Source organism: Apostichopus japonicus, chromosome 12 (genome assembly GCF_037975245.1).
Source record: "Apostichopus japonicus isolate 1M-3 chromosome 12, ASM3797524v1, whole genome shotgun sequence".
In the NCBI taxonomy this organism is placed as follows: domain Eukaryota; kingdom Metazoa; phylum Echinodermata; class Holothuroidea; order Aspidochirotida; family Stichopodidae; genus Apostichopus; species Apostichopus japonicus.
Genome location: NC_092572.1, coordinates 33,604,935 through 33,628,291, shown reverse-complemented (window position 1 = coordinate 33,628,291; position 23,357 = coordinate 33,604,935). Strand labels below are relative to the sequence as shown.

The window sequence follows — 23,357 nt, the reverse complement described above, 5'->3', positions numbered from 1 at the left end:
TCAACCCATAATACATACCATGTATGCCAATCAACCCATTATACATACCATGTATGCCAATCAACTCATAATACATACCATGTATAGCAATCAACTCATTATACATACCATGTATACCAATCAACTCATTATACATATCATGTATGCCAATCAACCCATTATACATACCATGTATGCCAATCAACCCATAATACATACCATGTATACCAATGAACCCATTATACATACCATGTATACCAATCAACCCATTATACATACCATGTATGCCAATCAACCCATTATACATACCATGTATGCCAATCAACCCATTATACATACCATGTATGCCAATCAACCCATTATACATACCATGTATGCCAATCAACCCATTATACATACCATGTATGCCAATCAACCCATTATACATACCATGTATGCCAATCAACCCATTATACATACCATGTATGCCAATCAACCCATAATACATACCATGTATACCAATCAACCCATTATACATACCATGTATGCCAATCAACCCATTATACATACCATGTATGCCAATCAACCCATAATACATACCATGTATACCAATCAACCCATTATACATACCATGTATGCCAATCAACTCATAATACATACCATGTATACCAATCAACTCATTATGCATACCAAGTATACCAATCAACTCATTATACATACCATGTATGCCAATCAACCCATTATACATACCATGTATGCCAATCAACCCATTATACATACCATGTATGCCAATCAACCCATTATACATACCATGTATGCCAATCAACCCATTATACATACCATGTATACCAATCAACTCATTATAAATACCATGTATACCAATCAATTCATTATACATACCATGTATGCCAATCAACCCATTATACATACCATGTATACCAATCAACCCATTATACATACCATGTATGCCAATCAACCCATTATACATACCATGTATGCCAATCAACCCATTATACATACCATGTATGCCAATCAACCCATTATACATACCATGTATGCCAATCAACCCATTATACATACCATGTACACCAATCAACTCAATATACACACCATGTATGCCAATCAACTTATAATACATACCATGTATACCAATGAACCCAATATACATACCATGTATGCCAATCAACTCATAATACATACCATGTATACCAATGAACCCATTATGCATACCATGTATGCCAATCAACCCATAATACATACCATGTATGCCAATGAACCCATTATACATACCATGTATGCCAATCAACCCATTATACATACCATGTATGCCAATCAACTCATTATACATACCATGTATGCCAATCAACTCATAATACATACCATGTATACCAATCAGCTCATTATACATACCATGTATACCAATCAGCTCATTATACATACCATGTATACCAATCAGCTCATTATACATACCATGTATACCAATCAGCCCATTATACATACCATGTATACCAATCAACTCATTATACATACCATGTATACCAATCAACTCATTATACATACCATGTATACCAATCAACTCATTATACATATCATGTATGCCAATCAACCCATTATACATACCATGTATGCCAATCAACCCATTATACATACCATGTATACCAATGAACCCATTATACATACCATGTATACCAATCAACCCATTATACATACCATGTATGCCAATCAACCCATTATACATACCATGTATGCCAATCAACTCATTATACATACCATGTATGCCAATCAACCCATTATACATACCATGTATGCCAATCAACCCATTATACATACCATGTATACCAATCAACCCATTATAAATACCATGTATACCAATCAACCCATTATACATACCATGTATGCCAATCAACTCATTATAAATACCATGTATACCAATCAACTCATTATACATACCATGTATGCCAATCAACCCATTATACATACCATGTATACCAATCAACCCATTATACATACCATGTATGCCAATCAACCCATTATACACACCATGTATGCCAATCAACCCATTATACATACCATGTATGCCAATCAACTCAATATACACACCATGTATGCCAATCAACTCATAATACATACCATGTATACCAATGAACCCATTATACATACCATGTATGCCAATCAACTCATAATACATACCATGTATACCAATGAACCCATTATACATACCATGTATACCAATCAACCCATTATACATACCATGTATGCCAATCAACCCATTATACATACCATGTATGCCAATCAACCCATTATACATACCATGTATGCCAATCAACTCATTATACATACCATGTATGCCAATCAACCCATTATACATACCATGTATGCCAATCAACCCATTATACATACCATGTATGCCAATCAACTCATTATAAATACCATGTATACCAATCAACTCATTATACATACCATGTATGCCAATCAACCCATTATACATACCATGTATACCAATCAACCCATTATACATACCATGTATGCCAATCAACCCATTATACACACCATGTATGCCAATCAACCCATTATACATACCATGTACACCAATCAACTCAATATACACACCATGTATGCCAATCAACTCATAATACATACCATGTATACCAATCAACTCAATATACACACCATGTATGCCAATCATACCATGTATACCAATGAACCCATTATACATACCATGTATGCCAATCAACTCATAATACATACCATGTATACCAATGAACCCATTATACATACCATGTATACCAATCAACCCATTATACATACCATGTATGCCAATCAAACCATTATACATACCATGTATGCCAATCAACCCATTATACATACCATGTATGCCAATCAAACCATTATACATACCATGTATGCCAATCAACCCATTATACATACCATGTATGCCAATCAACCCATAATACATACCATGTATGCCAATCAACCCATTATACATACCATGTATGCCAATCAACTCATTATACATACCATGTATACCAATCAACTCATTATACATACCATGTATGCCAATCAACTCATTATACATACCATGTATGCCAATCAACCCATTATACATACCATGTATGCCAATCAACCCATTATACATACCATGTATGCCAATCAACTCATTATACATACCATGTATGCCAATCAACCCATTATACACACCATGTATGCCAATCAACCCATTATACATACCATGTACACCAATCAACTCAATATACACACCATGTATGCCAATCAACTCATAATACATACCATGTATACCAATCAACCCATTATACATACCATGTATGCCAATCAACCCATAATACATACCATGTATACCAATCAACCCATTATACATACCATGTATGCCAATCAACCCATAATACATACCATGTATACCAATCAACCCATTATACATACCATGTATGCCAATCAACCCATTATACATACCATGTATGCCAATCAACCCATTATACATACCATGTATGCCAATCAACCCATTATACATACCATGTATGCCAATCAACTCATTATACATACCATGTATGCCAATCAACCCATTATACATACCATGTATGCCAATCAACCCATTATACATACCATGTATACCAATCAACTCATTATAAATACCATGTATACCAATCAACTCATTATACATACCATGTATGCCAATCAACCCATTATACATACCATGTATACCAATCAACCCATTATACATACCATGTATGCCAATCAACCCATTATACATACCATGTATGCCAATGAACCCATTATACATACCATGTATGCCAATCAACTCATAATACATACCATGTATACCAATCAACCCATTATACATACCATGTATGCCAATCAACCCATTATACATACCATGTATGCCAATCAACCCATTATACATACCATGTATGCCAATCAACCCATTATACATACCATGTATGCCAATCAACTCATTATACATACCATGTATGCCAATCAACCCATTATACATACCATGTATGCCAATCAACTCATAATACATACCATGTATACCAATGAACCCATTATACATATTATGTATGCCAATCAACTCATAATACATACCATGTATACCAATGAACCCATTATACATACCATGTATGCCAATCAACCCATTATACATACCATGTATGCCAATCAACCCATTATACATACCATGTATGCCAATCAACCCATTATACATACCATGTATGCCAATCAACCCATTATACATACCATGTATGCCAATCAACCCATAATACATACCATGTATGCCAATCAACCCATTATACATACCATGTATGCCAATCAACCCATTATACATACCATGTATGCCAATCAACTCATTATACATACCATGTATGCCAATCAACCCATTATACATACCATGTATGCCAATCAACTCATTATACATACCATGTATACCAATCAACTCATTATACATACCATGTATGCCAATCAACCCATTATACATACCATGTATGCCAATCAACCCATTATACATACCATGTATGCCAATCAACCCATTATACATACCATGTATGCCAATCAACCCATTATACACACCATGTATGCCAATCAACCCATTATACATACCATGTACACCAATCAACTCAATATACACACCATGTATGCCAATCAACTCATAATACATACCATGTATACCAATGAACCCATTATACATACCATGTATGCCAATCAACCCATAATACATACCATGTATACCAATGAACCCATTATACATACCATGTATGCCAATCAACTCATAATACATACCATGTATACCAATGAACCCATTATACATACCATGTATACCAATCAACCCATTATACATACCATGTATGCCAATCAACCCATTATACATACCATGTATGCCAATCAACCCATTATACATACCATGTATGCCAATCAACCCATTATACATACCATGTATGCCAATCAACCCATAATACATACCATGTATGCCAATCAACCCATTATACATACCATGTATGCCAATCAACTCATAATACATACCATGTATACCAATGAACCCATTATACATACCATGTATGCCAATCAACCCATTATACATACCATGTATGCCAATCAACCCATTATACATACCATGTATGCCAATCAACCCATTATACATACCATGTATGCCAATCAACCCATTATACATACCATGTATGCCAATCAACCCATTATACATACCATGTATGCCAATCAACCCATAATACATACCATGTATGCCAATCAACCCATTATACATACCATGTATGCCAATCAACCCATTATACATACCATGTATGCCAATCAACTCATTATACATACCATGTATACCAATCAACTCATTATACATACCATGTATGCCAATCAACCCATTATACATACCATGTATGCCAATCAACCCATTATACATACCATGTATGCCAATCAACCCATTATACATACCATGTATGCCAATCAACTCATTATACATACCATGTATGCCAATCAACCCATTATACATACCATGTATGCCAATCAACCCATTATAAATACCATGTATACCAATCAACCCATTATACATACCATGTATGCCAATCAACTCATTATAAATACCATGTATACCAATCAACTCATTATACATACCATGTATGCCAATCAACCCATTATACATACCATGTATGCCAATCAACCCATTATACATACCATGTATGCCAATCAACCCATTATACACACCATGTATGCCAATCAACCCATTATACATACCATGTACACCAATCAAGTCAATATACACACCATGTATGCCAATCAACTCATAATACATACCATGTACACCAATCAACTCAATATACACACCATGTATGCCAATCAACCCATAATACATACCATGTATACCAATGAACCCATTATACATACCATGTATGCCAATCAACCCATAATACATACCATGTATACCAATGAACCCATTATACATACCATGTATGCCAATCAACTCATAATACATACCATGTATACCAATGAACCCATTATACATACCATGTATGCCAATCAACCCATTATACATACCATGTATGCCAATCAACCCATTATACATACCATGTATGCCAATCAACCCATTATACATACCATGTATGCCAATCAACCCATTATACATACCATGTATGCCAATCAACCCATTATACATACCATGTATGCCAATCAACCCATAATACATACCATGTATGCCAATCAACCCATTATACATACCATGTATGCCAATCAACCCATTATACATACCATGTATGCCAATCAACTCATTATACATACCATGTATGCCAATCAACTCATTATACATACCATGTATGCCAATCAACCCATTATACATACCATGTATGCCAATCAACCCATTATACATACCATGTATGCCAATCAACTCATTATACATACCATGTATGCCAATCAACCCATTATACATACCATGTATGCCAATCAACCCATTATAAATACCATGTATACCAATCAACCCATTATACATACCATGTATGCCAATCAACTCATTATAAATACCATGTATACCAATCAACTCATTATACATACCATGTATGCCAATCAACCCATTATACATACCATGTATACCAATCAACCCATTATACATACCATGTATGCCAATCAACCCATTATACACACCATGTATGCCAATCAACCCATTATACATACCATGTACGCCAATCAACTCAATATACACACCATGTATGCCAATCAACTCATAATACATACCATGTATGCCAATGAACCCATTATACATACCATGTATGCCAATCAACCCATAATACATACCATGTATACCAATGAACCCATTATACATACCATGTATACCAATCAACCCATTATACATACCATGTATGCCAATCAACCCATTATACATACCATGTATGCCAATCAACCCATTATACATACCATGTATGCCAATCAACCCATTATACATACCATGTATGCCAATCAACCCATTATACATACCATGTATGCCAATCAACCCATTATACATACCATGTATGCCAATCAACTCATTATAAATACCATGTATACCAATCAACTCATTATACATACCATGTATGCCAATCAACCCATTATACATACCATGTATACCAATCAACCCATTATACATACCATGTATGCCAATCAACCCATTATACATACCATGTATGCCAATCAACCCATTATACATACCATGTATGCCAATCAACTCATAATACATACCATGTATACCAATGAACCCATTATACATATTATGTATGCCAATCAACTCATAATACATACCATGTATACCAATGAACCCATTATACATATTATGTATGCCAATCAACTCATAATACATACCATGTATACCAATCAACCCATTATACATACCATGTATGCCAATCAACCCATTATACATACCATGTATGCCAATCAACCCATTATACATACCATGTATGCCAATCAACCCATTATACATACCATGTATGCCAATCAACTCATAATACATACCATGTATGCCAATCAACCCATTATACATATTATGTATGCCAATCAACTCATAATACATACCATGTATACCAATCAACCCATTATACATATTATGTATGCCAATCAACTCATAATACATACCATGTATACCAATCAACCCATTATACATATTATGTATGCCAATCAACTCATAATACATACCATGTATACCAATCAACCCATTATACATACCATGTATGCCAATCAACCCATTATACATACCATGTATGCCAATCAACCCATTATACATACCATGTATGCCAATCAACCCATTATACATACCATGTATGCCAATCAACCCATTATACATACCATGTATGCCAATCAACCCATTATACATACCATGTATGCCAATCAACCCATTATACATACCATGTATGCCAATCAACCCATTATACATACCATGTATGCCAATCAACTCATTATACATACCATGTATGCCAATCAACTCATTATACATACCATGTATGCCAATCAACTCATTATACATACCATGTATGCCAATCAACTCATTATACATACCATGTATGCCAATCAACCCATTATACATACCATGTATGCCAATCAACCCATTATACGTACCATGTATGCCAATCAACCCATTATACATACCATGTATGCCAATCAACTCATTATACATACCATGTATGCCAATCAACCCATTATACATACCATGTATACCAATCAACCCATTATAAATACCATGTATACCAATCAACTCATTATACATACCATGTATGCCAATCAACTCATTATAAATACCATGTATACCAATCAACTCATTATACATACCATGTATGCCAATCAACCCATTATACATACCATGTATACCAATCAACCCATTATACATACCATGTATGCCAATCAACCCATTATACACACCATGTATGCCAATCAACCCATTATACATACCATGTACACCAATCAACTCAATATACACACCATGTATGCCAATCAACTCATAATACATACCATGTATACCAATGAACCCATTATACATACCATGTATGCCAATCAACCCATAATACATACCATGTATACCAATGAACCCATTATACATACCATGTATACCAATCAACCCATTATACATACCATGTATGCCAATCAACCCATTATACATACCATGTATGCCAATCAACCCATTATACATACCATGTATGCCAATCAACTCATTATACATACCATGTATGCCAATCAACCCATTATACATACCATGTATGCCAATCAACCCATTATACATACCATGTATACCAATCAACTTATTATAAATACCATGTATACCAATCAACTCATTATACATACCATGTATGCCAATCAACCCATTATACATACCATGTATACCAATCAACCCATTATACATACCATGTATGCCAATCAACCCATTATACATACCATGTATGCCAATGAACCCATTATACATACTATGTATGCCAATCAACTCATAATACATACCATGTATACCAATGAACCCATTATACATATTATGTATGCCAATCAACTCATAATACATACCATGTATACCAATGAACCCATTATACATATTATGTATGCCAATCAACTCATAATACATACCATGTATACCAATCAACCCATTATACATACCATGTATACCAATCAACCCATTATACATACCATGTATGCCAATCAACCCATTATACATACCATGTATGCCAATCAACCCATTATACATACCATGTATGCCAATCAACTCATAATACATACCATGTATGCCAATGAACCCATTATACATATTATGTATGCCAATCAACTCATAATACATACCATGTATACCAATGAACCCATTATACATACCATGTATGCCAATCAACCCATTATACATACCATGTATGCCAATCAACCCATTATACATACCATGTATGCCAATCAACCCATTATACATACCATGTATGCCAATCAACCCATTATACATACCATGTATGCCAATCAACCCATTATACATACCATGTATGCCAATCAACCCATAATACATACCATGTATGCCAATCAACCCATTATACATACCATGTATGCCAATCAACCCATTATACATACCATGTATGCCAATCAACCCATTATACATACCATGTATGCCAATCAACTCATTATACATACCATGTATGCCAATCAACTCATTATACATACCATGTATACCAATCAACCCACTATACATACCATGTATGCCAATCAACCCATTATACATACCATGTATGCCAATCAACCCATTATACATACCATGTACGCCAATCAACCCATTATACATACCATGTATGCCAATCAACCCGTTATACACACAATTATACCAATCAACCCATTATACATACCATGTATACCAATCAACTCATTATACACACCATGTATGCCAATCAACCCATTATACATACCATGTATGCCAATCAACTCATTATACATACCATGTATGCCAATCAACCCATTATACATACCATGTGTGCCTATCAACCCATTATACATACCATGTATATCTATCAACCCAATATGTATGCCAATCAATTCATTACACAGCAGTACTACATAACTCACATTAGCACAAAGCTTAAACAGTTTATATGTCATGCTGACCCCCCCCCCCCCAATACAAAGAAAAAGGGAGTGGATAAACTTAGTTATTGAATTTATGGTACTGTAAGTAAATAATATAGCACATAAGTAGAAGCCAGTGAATGAACCATCGTAGCATATTGCGACAATGAAATATGGAATACTGTTACCTTTATAAATCAACAATGAAGAAAAATCAGTATTGAAAATATGGTCATAAGGGGAAGGGTGGAACAGAAAAATACCACTAAATGATACAAACCCATCAATGACCATTATCTTAGAGATCTCACAAAAACAAGGAAAGTCCTCTCCACTGGAACGTCAGTGTTAGATATTACATCAGTGCTAGACTGAAGACTGAAGTAGATATACATCTGAATTTACAAACAATGAAGTCATTACTATAACAAACTCTATAAAACATAGAAAGTCTATTGCCATGACTATTATCTAACATTTTCTGGCAGATTCGATACTATGTGACTGTGCTATACAATATTAACGATATCATTAATTGTAATGATAAGGAGACTGAGCTCTCAAAGTTGTAAAACAAAAAATTGCCTAGTGTAATATGTTTATTCAATTGATAATATTATGGATAAAATCAATGTATATTTGTTTCCACTGAGTATTTTCTGATGGAATCAATATAAATCTGTGTTTGGGGCTAACAAGGTGAATAGGCTTTGGTCATTCAATGCACAAATCATACACATCAATACAGCAGCATGTCAACAAACTGTGAACAGAAAAATTGTAGCTTGAAACAGAGCACCAAACCAATGTACCAAGAATTGAAAACAAACATGTTGTGCATTTCAAACAACATGAAAATTAATATAGTGACCTTTATCTGTCATATCTTGTTAACCAAAGAGGAAAATCTACATCTCAGGTGCTGATAACATCTACTTTGGTAAATCTGTCACTAAGTGAAGTTGTATCAAAACAATTTGTGCTGTCATTTGTCATCGTTTGGAGGACTATAAAGTCATACATATTTCCCATGTTAACCTTATTAACTGATTTGTTGCTTATTTAAAAGAAAAAATGCAAATTTTGTACACACAGAAATATAAAGTTTTAAAGCACTGATTACTACTGTACTGACCACTAATATACTGACTACTTCTGTAAGTATGAAAACAGACCACATTGGGCAAGAAAACACAACATTCAATCTCTTATTTCATCACCCACCCCATTGCGCCATTTTGCCTTCATGAATGTAAAACATGCTTTGTCATTTTGAAGAAAGATATTGAAGACATTATGAGAAATAAATGAGACAAATTACAAACAATAACACATGATCTGCAACAACGTCATCAAATAATATTACAGAAGCAATTGTAAAAATCCTTCCTCTCATCAACCCCCTAATTCTGTGTATGTATTTCCCTCTTAAAATTAGAATTAACCCCCCCCCCCCCCCACACACACACACACTCACCAACCTCCAGTTATAGAGCAAAACAATACCCTCCCTTTCAAAAAGAAACTCTAACATAATTATATTTTAATTTAACAATTGTTTTTTTTTATTTCTTAATCCTGACAGCTGACAATTTCAGTTGTTTTAAAAATCTGATGTTTAATATAGTTCTAGCAAAGTATGACCTCGTTAGAAATGAGCCACACTTTTACAACATGGAAACTGAAGATGTTCATTTACTTCTCAGAACCTTTTCCTGATCTTTACACGGTAATTTCCATCTGTTAACACCTCTGTGTGTTCCACTCAGTTGAAATCTATCAGTAGAAAAAGAAAATGAATCTAAACGAGTTTATATTCAATAAATATTCCAAAAGGCTCACAAAATGGCAAAAGAATAATTTTGGAGTGAAATATATTAAATAATACAAGAAGATAATGCTACCAATGGTATGAAATAGTAGAAACACTGTAAATACAAAGGAACCTTAAATATTTAAACATAGAATGGACAGAATAATTAAATTCAAACCAATTGTTGTTCTTTTACTAATAAAATCCAACATTCTTCACTGGGTGGTGTAGGAGGAGAGTTGCCAGGTGATGCCAGACTACCAAGAGATGTGCACAGCTCTTGCCAGGAGTAAGGGGGTGGGGTAGATGTATATATTTATGTGACATTCATGTGTTTCCAACTACTGTTAATGTGTGAAGGATGTTGAATTTAAGCCATGATGGTACCATGACTTGCAAAATGGTGCCAGGTCATATTAAGAAGAGTAAACATGGTAAAAATAGCTTATCAAGAGTACAACCTACCCTCCTCCCCCCTTTCACCTACCACAGATTAAGCCAACAAATACTGGACTCAAAGTCCTAGTCTCTTACTAGACAATCATAAAAAAAAAATTAAAGAGGGTTGGTAACACAGCAAGAAGGATGAAGCTATCCAAACAAACTTGCTGGCTACCCTATACAATTATTCTCATATTGATCTCAACAAGAGTATTAAATTTAGTGCCAGAAATATGGAATTCTTTATTCATTACTTTAACATGTGAAGTTTAAAGTTACAAAGTGTTTTAGATGTACACAGCAGGACTCATTTCCATTTAATAACATAACCATGGATGATGGAGTTCTAGTATTGTAATGAAACTCATGACATCATTGATACTTGTCTAACTGGCTTTTACCTTCACTTTCCATGATCACTGAGTTGTGTAGAGGCTGGTACATCCTGTTATGTAGTGTTGTGAATATTGGTCACATGCAAGGCAAACAAAAATGATGAAATATGTATAAATTATTTCAGCAGTTATAGATCTTTAATAGTTCAGAGGTCAACAGGTGACCAGATTGCATGGAGGCAGTCTCGCTATTAATGGTATTATTCATATTGATTTACCTATTGTTAGACTTTGTGACAACAGTTATTACTTTCATATTCATATTTAGGTTACTTTCATATAAGAGGAAAGTTGGGGTGGGGGGGGGGGGCTGTGGGTCAGTGCACAATACTCCTTAAGAAGGGCAGTGCTGTCTCCTAGTCTCCTTTACCTACATCAGCTGTTTCTATCATGAATTATATATTCAAGTTTTAATGATAGAAGTATAAAGAGAAATTTATAAGATTCATAATAATCAGCATGTTTTAATGTTACTTAGCTCCTTTATATGTAAACCTGCTGTCAACCATTTGAGCTGTGATATCCCAAACCTTTGTTAAAATACGACAAATCTCCTTTTCCTTTGTGTAAAGAAATTGTAAATTCAGACCTGGGTACCCAACAAACTTTGACTGTCTTTGTATCTGCAAGGTAACTCAACATGCTCACCATACGTTAAGGTTGATATGTTACAGCATGTCAGAAAACCTTGAGATTAGCCCAAAATAGCTTAGTGTAATTGCAAGGATACATGAGAGTAGCCAGCCTTCGTGGTGTGCAAGTTTTGTCCCCATTTCAGGAGTTAGAGATTTTAAGGTCTAATTGATGCCTCATTGTTTCATGTCATGAAATGGGCTCTAACCCAGGAGCTTGACAACCTTTTTGTAGTGGGAGGGGGTAAAATGTTATGTTGTCCAGAGGAGCGATAAAGGGGTACAGGGGAGTGCTGTCCCCCCACTCTTTAAGATATTTGTAAGAAATGAAGGGTACTTAGATGCAAACAGTTGCTATGTTTTGTCACTCTTGAAACAATCTTGAAGATTTTATCAGCTGTGTATGTTGTACTGCATAAACATGTTATATCTTTATACACTGTACTTCAGAAATTTCTGTAAAAGTAGTCACCCTGCATGCTATGGATCATCGTCCCACCCCTTCCTCCTTGAATTTATTCTGGGGATTAAAGTCCCCACAAATAACACATAACACATGGTTGCAACCCTGCTGTACCCTCTGTCTAGATGCCAATGTATACAACATTACATGAGTGTAATTTAGAGCAATTTCCTGCAAGCAATGCAAAGAGTTAAATGAGTAAAATGTCAACTAGGATAGCACTGAACATGGCACCCAGCCAGTAGGGGCAATTTCCTAATGCTACTTCCTCTCTAAACTGTACTCCGATATCCTGCTCTCAAAGCACTGGTATTGACAGTACAAACTTGATCTGATAGAAACATGATATTCATACTGCTCGTACTGACAATATGAGTGCTCTGAAGCAGGACTACAGTATAGAAAAACTATCCCAACTAGGTGGTGGCACCCCATGGCGTCATGCATATTCAAAGTTATTTAAAGCTGTCACTACTGGCAATATTAGTTATATGGGGATGTAAGGGCTAAAGATAGCAATTACTGGTAGGAGATGCCGGAGAATCCCTAATTCATTCAATCTCATCTGATTTATTGTATTAACGGGTCAAAACAATACCAAGATTACAGGTGGCAATGCACAACTTCAAAGACTTGATACTTTCAAACACATCTATAATAGACCAAGGTACATACTAGAAAAACTGAGCTTGCCTGGCATGTGGGCAATCATTATTTTCTACAGAAGTTGAAGTTTTCTGATTCACTGTTAATTGAGGTATCTATCAGTAGCTGTCTCCACTTTAGAGAAATCTTCCATCCAACACTGCATACTACAATATAGTAATTGTGTTTAGTAAAGTTTGTTAGCTCTACACAATTAAACAAGTGGAATCTTAAAAAGGGCATCTGATGTTATTTATAGAACTACTTAGGCCAGCTGTCTTCACGTACATATGGCCTGTAGATTTGATCAAAGTATCCAACACAACCCATTACCATTTCACAAACTGACTGTAGAGAAATTATCATGTGAAGACTCACCAGACTCACATCCACAATGGAAGTTATGTCAGCAGTGATGTGTTCCAGCTTGACTTTCTCTTTCACTTTCTTAAAGGAAATGTACAGAAGAAATGTTGAGAACAGTAACACCTGGAGGTTAAAGAGAAAATACAAAATAACTCAACTTTCCATTCACTAGAAATTATCAAGGTGAAAATTCATCACATCTGTGATCATTTTGCAACAGAGATCAACTTCTTTCCTTGTGTCTTATTAATAAGTATATATGAATATTTTAGCTGTATTCTCAGGGCAGCATATATATTGTATTCTATTTCTGTTTTTATCTTTGGGTTTGTTGGACTGCCCTAGCTAACAGCACAGCACTAATATTATCATATAAAGCACCTTTGCCTCTATCTTAAAGCTGCTTTTTAGGAATATGTTTTGCATCTGAGACAATCAATACAATTAGTTATTTATAACACTTGTAGTGGTACTAATATTTTGAACCCCCCACACCACACCCAACAAAAAACAACTTTTGACAATTGCTGGATAATGAAATAATGTACATCTTAGACAGAGCACATTAAGAGAACCCTTCAACACTATTGCACAATGGCTAAGAATGGAATTCTGAATTACTTTGGTTTTTACTCTGAGGATATGCATATGGTCGAGATGCTACATGTATGTCTTGAATTACTGACAACATATGCACACAGCACAGTAAACCAACCAAAGACTTCCACTTGTAATCCCTTAGTATATAGCTCATTGGCAAATGGCATAAATACTAGATTATCTTTCGATCAAAATTTGACATCAATTTTCTTGGGTTTTGGATGCACTGAGAGGGGAAGGGTAGGAAAGGAATTGATAAGCAATACAATGTATGGCATACCGTGCCTAATATATGGTGTATGTATGTTAGATTGAGACCTTAATCTTCCCTTAGGCCCTTAGGGAGTTTATTGATCAAGCAAGTCTCTACTCCACCACGATTAGGCAGTAACAAAATCACTTTCTACCAAGACTCAAATCTAATTATCACTACAACCCGGCCTACCAGCTATGCACTAATTATACACTTACCATCACCATTGATCAGCATATTATAAACCATTCTGTGCAAGATCCGCATCATGTAACCCCAAAGATCATCTGAAGACTGATTAATCCACATTTACCTAATGAGGAGATAAAGACAAAGACAATAAGAATCAGTTGTCACTAATTCTATATTGAGAATATCTGAACTGATATTTCTTAATGTAAACATTAAAAACATTGTTATTGAGTTTACCTTTTATTTACTCAACATTTATTATATTGCTCACAGATATACAAGCTAATGCTAAAATGACTTATGTCCCTGGAACAACTCAATAGTTTCAAATTCATTAATTTTATTGTAAGGTGCTTTTTATTTTCAAGTTGAATATATTTTTAAATTTATCCATAAACAAGACAATAGGCTAAACATGGTAACATGTTCACAATCCTTTGGATTAGACTAAATTGATCAGCACACTTTCTAATTTGGTACTTTTAACATTATTTGGTGCAGCAGGCCAATGAAGTTCTAATTTTGTTACTTTGAACTCGAGCAAAGTTAGGCTTGATTACTGGTCTGGATTGCTTTTGTCAAACAATTGGAATACCAGTGTCAAGCAGAGGATGCTCTAGTATATAAATGTTGTTGTTTTTGCATTAACAACTGTCCCAGTAACTTCATTTCCACCTTTTCCAATGATAGACATCAACCTGATGCCCCCACTCCCCAAACACACAGTTATAACAGAATTACATAACAAATTTTATACCATAAAAAGAATACAGAATGCTTTAAGGATTTCAGATGACATAACATGCTAAGATCTTGTCATATTGTGTTGTATGATCTTCTGTGATAGAATCATACACTGTTACTTGTCATAGTGCAATACTCAATACCTAGCATTATCCATGACAACTATTAAATATGATGGGATAGGTGGACCTTGTCTTAAATTACATAATATCCACTCAACCTGGAGACAGTGACAATAGAAAGCCTTTATTAGCATGAGCATTATATGCTCACACAGGAATGAAAATGTGTCATAATGAAACAATGGATGTCTAATGACCATTAAAATTGGGCAGATTTGAAAGATTAGAGATGTACTTGGCTATAACATAGAAATCACATCAGAATTTCCTCCTATTGAAACCTACAATTATGGTACAATTTGTAGAGATAATGCTACAATTACAGAAAGACTGAACAAAAGAGGTCTCACAGAATCCCTGAGTCTAAGACACAACTTTTAGAAGTATTCTTAATTAGGGGAGGGGTTGGGTGGGGTAAGAAACATGTGGTGGACCATGCAATCATTACTCTGCTCATATAAACTGTACACACTTTTTTCAAGAGCTGTAATCCACACATGAAGCTGGCAAATCCCTAAATAGGCTGATCTCAGAACTGAAAAATTGAATTTGACCTGATGATGAGAAAATCAAAATACATATAGTTATCTGTTATAATGTTATTATTCATTTAAATTGTCATCACTTAGTCTGCAAATAGCAAAATTCTATTATGTAACATTGTCAGACACATAGAAATCACACTGCGTACATTATACGCATATGGTATGCTACTGTAATTTTAAAATGAATTACAAAATAAAATTAGTAAAAGATGAGGGATGTCTTCTAATATTATATACTATCTTGATATTAAATTTAAAACTTAGTTAAAAATATACTAAGATTATAAAAAAACTAATGCAACAAGAACACAAACTTATAGACTGTAAAAGATGAGTTCAAGGTCTCATAATGCTTCCCACAGTGAATATACAGCTCAACAAATACCAGCATAAACAAACATTAATCTGAAATTGAGACAAGCATTGAATCTCCAATACAAATTAAGTGAAATATGTGATAAAGAATAGTGTATCTTATCTTAGGATAAACAAATACTTAAAAAGTTGGCCAGGTGACACAATTGTGCATGGAACTGTGCCTGGCTCTCAATGTCACTGGTTTTGTGTACACCTTACTTGAATAATGCTTCTTTAGCCTCACAGGATGTGATTGTGAATCTTAGAACTGGTGTGCGACAGTTTATCAGGAGTTTGGAGAAAAGTTTCAAAGAAGTAAAGGAGATACAAACCCAACCATAACCTTCAGCTGATATGATATGTCTTTGAGATGAATATCAAAGGTGGAGGTGATTTGCATTTTACTGTCCAATTATATTTCAATCATATTTTCAATATTTAAGCAAATGCTTAAAACAGTAATCTCTACTGTACTACAGTAAATAAACATCATAACAAACAATTACATTAAAGTTCAAGATTATATCTATAGATGTGTGAACTTTTTGTGACCTACCTAACTTAATCAAGGTTTTTTTGTTGTTTGATGGAGTGTTCATTACAAATACCTCTAACACAAAGCTCAGCAATACAGACTGAGTTGAATGTTTAGATTATAGAATATCTAAAATGGTATCTCAAGTTTTTGCTTTGAATCTGAAGAAAATAAATACCTCAACAGAAGACATATTTGTAGGTAACCCAAGCTACTTTCATACAAACCAACAAGTTGCCTTCCAGTATTACCATTCTGGGAGTGTCAGGAGTTCTAGAAGACTTTATTCATTTGAGTCTCGGGAGGCAATTTTATTTCAGTTTGGCAAACGGTAAAATGTACCAGAGGGTGTTTTGGCAGCTATTGTGTCATGGCAAGCTCATAACAAACATACCAAGTACTGGATTAATCCAGCAAGAATCCGATCATTTTAATACCCTTACTAGGGATTAATTCTGTCAGTTGTATATTGAGTGGATGAGTTAAACTTTAAGTAAAATTCTTTTAGTGAGAGTGAATGGGGAATCAAGAGCATTCCTTGATCTGCGATGCTATCCATAAAATCAACCAGAGGTTGTTGAAACATTACTATCACTGTTCTACACTAACCATTAATGTGATTACCATCACATGGAGGAAATATCAGATGATGAACCATTCATTGTCCTTGCCAGCACAGTATGAAAACTTCCATCAAAAACTGGTAACTACAGGTGGAGTAGGTGATCCCTTAATAGCTCGCTTCAGGATAATTCAAGTTAACCTTATGAGGAGAAAAGAAAGTGATGTGAATGAAAATTAAGTCCTAATGATAGTAGATATTGAGAATGTCAGTCAGAAATAGATATACAGTAGATATATGTTGATACATGTCTATAGGAAGGAAAGTACATTTTGTTTCCAAATAACCAGGGAAGTGTAAGAACCATTAACCAGTAAACCATCAAACTTGAACCGGGTTGTCCGTTGTTTAGTGGAAGTGGCATATAAAGGTGTGGTGCAGTGATATAAATGAGCTCCCAAAGGAGAGTCCAACCTCACACAAACCCAACCATGCATGATTTGGGCTTGACTGAGAAATGTGTGAGATTTCGCACCTCTCTTTCCTGTTGAGGACAGAATGTCTTTTGAATTTCCACTAATCAGGCGATAATTGTATCTAATTTAGTGTGTCAGCTTGGGTGGATAGGTGTTTTTATATTAATTTTCTTCATTTAATGGCACCAGGCCCTAGAGACTGCATTGCTTACATTGACCTAGTTACACCACTCTCTGGTGGTCTCTTTCCAGATTTTAGATCACCAAAGACTTATAGAGTACCCTCTTCAGCTGGTCAATAGCTATCCAATATGGTCAGTTCTTTCCACAAATTTGGCAGATGCAGACACTTGTAACCTCCAAATTTTGAATTGAAACATTTTGAGATGAAAAAGTAAAAGTTTGACTTATCAGGTCAAAATCTTGAGATAATAAAGTCAATATTTGAAATTTTGGGCCACTTATTTTAAGTCGCTAAAGTTAGTTCAATTTTGAGACCAATTAGATTTTTAAAACCAACTGCAGTGACTGGCTCAGCAATGTTTAAAAATTAAACAAGCGCAAGTGACAATTCTGTATTCACCGCTGTATATACTCAGATGAGTATGAAGTATTTCCAACTGTGTTCTCTGTTTATAGTGGCTGGACTTACAAGGGTACTGCAAAGCTCTCCAAATCTTCAGTATTTTCAAATAGTTTTTGGAATCTATCAATTTTGAGCACATGAGGACATGTCAGTAATAGAAATACTAAATCTTATTTTTACTCTGTGGAATATATATCTGAGCCCTAGCCGGGTGCTTCAGAAGAGCTCTGTAACATATGTGAGACTTCCTGTCCTCTTTTACTAAGTTTAAGGCATGTAAATACATGTTATCCGACAGAAAAATGCAAGTATAAATTTAAGCCCTGGTGGGAGTCGGGTGGGGGGGGGGGGAGGTTGACGGTCTATTGGCATAAGTGGAAATGAAGTTACTGGGACAGTTGTGAAAGCAAAGAAAACAACATTTATGTATCAGAGCATCCACTGCTTCACACTGGTATTTGAATGCACTCTAAATGTGTTTATTTTAAACAGTATTTAGCTCTCAAATATGCGATGAAGAAATGTTTTTATGACATGATATTGATAAAGAGTGGCAGGGGAATTTAACTTCTTTAACCATGCTTGCTAGCCAGAAGTTTGGTGATTCAAGTCACAACAAAATAGATTTACTTCATTTTTACCGTTTCTATACATTCTGTGCATCAAGAACTGCAGGATACTGAAAGAAGCTTGATAGGTTCATAGGTCCTGATCTCCTCTATCCAGTACAGTCTCTGTCATCATCTTCACTAGAGGGTTTCTTACTACGGTTGAATTATTATTTCATGGAGCCATTGGAGCCTCAGTGACTTCTAAATCAAAAGTGAAACATTAACATGAAATCAACTTAGTTATTCAGAAATTTCAGAAGATTTCAGAAACAAAAGGATACTCACAACAAAGAAAACCCAATAGTAGCAGTTCCACATTGATCCAATCATTGATCATTTCAATTTAGTGATTATACAGTATTACAGAATACAGTGTTTAGTTTCAGAAGCTTTCTGAAAGTTCTTAGGAGCTTTTGCATTCAGATAGCAAAGTGACCACCACAGCTGTTTTTGTGGGCAATCAACTTCACATGTTAGCTATAAAAGACCCCGACACTTTTAGTAAGTAAATTATGTAAAAGTGCATATTTGATTTGTGATATTGAAACTGTAGATACGTCAATACTTAGGAAATGAGCATAACCAGCACAAACCTTGTTAATTCTGGATATGTTCCCAATAATGGGTTGTCTTGGACCAGCAAGGGTGGTGTAAAGCACTGCAGTAGTTTGGGTGACACAAACTAAAATAATGCTTGTATATGATATGGAATATTGAATCTCAATCTTCTGAAAACCTTGCATTTCATTTGACCTTTATTCACTGGCAGGTTAGCACTGAAATCCACAATATCCCAGGAAAGGAAACAAATCCAGAGTACTTTACGAGTAGCTTTTTATGACTATATTCGGCTAAAACCTCACACAGTTGGATGATCTCGCAAATGTAGAACACTTCTTCAACAAATTAATCAAAGTATTTGAAGGAGGAAACCTCCCCTTCAACTTGTTACCAACTATAACAGGCTATCATCACCATAGTTCAGCTATTCCTACATTGTGCTGAGCCTATAGGTCACGCGATATGCTGGATTTTGCGGTAGTATTGAATATTGTAACTAAAACCATTGGACTAGGCCTAAGTTAGGCTGCACTTTTCTTATATGACTAGAAAAGACCTAAGCCATAACTTCAACGTTACATATGATATCCCTCTCTTTGTAGGTACATAGCCTAAATATTATGAAAGGAACACAAGACATACGTCTTTGAAAATTGCAATATACTCTGTTTCTTTCAGTATCATGTTCACCATCTGTTATATGCTGCAATATCTTCATATTTAGTAAGCAAGTTTAGAAGCTTCGCCGGCTTCGGGAAATCACACTAAACAAACCGTACTACAACCATACAACTGTTCTTCAAACGCTGCTTTACACTGTGTCGTGCATGGTTTGTTTGGATTTTGAAAATGAGACTTGTTCAAGTCGTTTCCATTGGCCACTAGGGAAATTCCCCTCTTTTCAGATAAATGATCAATCTTCCAATTCAAATAATAGCAATTTACAACAACAAAAATGGCAAATACGTTAGATCTAAAAGTGAGGACTTCAACAATATGCTGCAAAAAGTAAATTCATCATTTACACCTCGACAATTTTCCGGTAATGATGCGTTCATAGAATCCTGTATAGCAGCTTGAAAGTGTTTACGTGTTATGGGTCACATAGGTCTTGTGGAAAATATAAAAAAAAAAAAAATAGTTATTAAACTGCAACTCATCAAATTACAATTAAGACGGCCTTTTAACTATTCACAACAGATCTTCCGAAGTCCAAACATAAAAAGGGGTCCGGCACAAAATATATAATGAAAACGCAATATGCAAATAATGAAAACAAATATGATGGTCGTGACTTTCAAATGAGTAGAGCAAAGATAAGAGGCGGTGTAAGTTTCAATGGAAACGCGTACTATAGTAGTAGTAGTAAGTTGAGTCTCGTCTATCCGACATGCTCAGTGATTAACCTCGTACTATCGCGTACTATCGACTAGCGAAATCTATCGTGATAGCATTGCGTCACTATTTGAAGCGTATTCTATAGTTTGTGTTAACATATTGTTAACTTATTGTTATTATGACGTCACACATGGCTCGTGTTTTGGTGGTTTGCTCTGTGGTGTGGCGGGCTATGAATCACGCGTTATTAGAAGCGTATACAGATGTTTTGTTTTAAATGATTTGGTTTGTGAGGTAGAAGACACCCAAACTGGTTCAAATTGGTCGAGTGCCCATTTGCATGTGCTCATCTGCATATCAGTTTGGTACTCAACCAATGAAGAGTTGGGTGAGGGGTTAGCTATAAGTTTGGACCAATCAGGTTCAAGGGCAGAGCGTGTGCCCTGTGCATCGCGTCGTAATTTGTTATTGTAGAATCGGTGGTTTAAGTGTCTCCTAAAGACGTATCGGGGAGTTTATCTCCCAAAGCCACAGACGTATAACAGAGGGCTCCGTAGTATATTTTTATGATCAGCATTTATGCCTGTGCATTTTAATTATCCCAAGTTATCAGTAAACGAACTCACACGATGTGTTGTTTGTGTATTGTTACGAAGTGTGCGTCATGTAAAGTTGCAGTGCTACTGCGCGTGTGCGTGTTTGTGCGATCGTGCGTGCGTGCGTGCGTGAGTATGTGTGAGTAACAAACCAAAGTTATAGTTATATTCAGAGTTAATAAAAAGGAACTTATTATCAAGTATCCGCTTTTGGAGATTACTTATTAAGACTTTCCTGTTCACGCTCGGTTCAACGTTATTAGTGTAAGGCCCGGCTTACCGTCACCTGGAACTATCAAAATAACCCTTACAACTACAAGTGACTTTTATCAGGATATTGTTTGACTACAAGCTTGGAAAGAAGTCAATATTTTATCATTTCTTAAACCTTTTGAAATGACGAGATGAAAGTATGTTGGTTTTTCAACATTAATCAGAAAATTTCCAAATTATACACTTGGAAAGAAGTCGGGGGTAGGGGTGGTCAATGTTACATTCAGCTTAGAAGAAGGCCACTTCAAC

General features: G+C 35.2%; 2 protein-coding genes and 1 long non-coding RNA gene across 5 annotated transcripts in view; 2 read left to right on the top strand and 1 right to left on the bottom strand.

The window, feature by feature from the left end:
* LOC139977744 (uncharacterized) overlaps positions 1 to 23,357 on the top strand; it is an 831,623-nt gene that overhangs the window by 40,070 nt on the left and 768,196 nt on the right. The window lies entirely within an intron of this gene.
* LOC139977747 (NLR family CARD domain-containing protein 4-like) overlaps positions 1 to 23,357 on the top strand; it is a 101,362-nt gene that overhangs the window by 20,070 nt on the left and 57,935 nt on the right. The window lies entirely within an intron of this gene.
* Positions 11,069 to 22,481, bottom strand: LOC139977770 (uncharacterized). Of its 3 annotated transcripts, XR_011796679.1 has the most exons (9): positions 21,544 to 21,558; positions 20,934 to 20,998; positions 20,371 to 20,541; positions 18,715 to 18,868; positions 17,141 to 17,222; positions 15,829 to 15,923; positions 14,770 to 14,880; positions 12,658 to 12,701; positions 11,069 to 11,778 (listed from the first exon to the last, which is right to left on the bottom strand). It is a non-coding gene; the product is annotated as an uncharacterized lncRNA (long non-coding RNA). The 3 variants fall into 3 exon arrangements; XR_011796677.1 differs by lacking the exon at positions 20,934 to 20,998 and having other exon boundaries at positions 21,544 to 22,481; XR_011796678.1 differs by lacking the exon at positions 21,544 to 21,558 and having other exon boundaries at positions 20,934 to 21,536.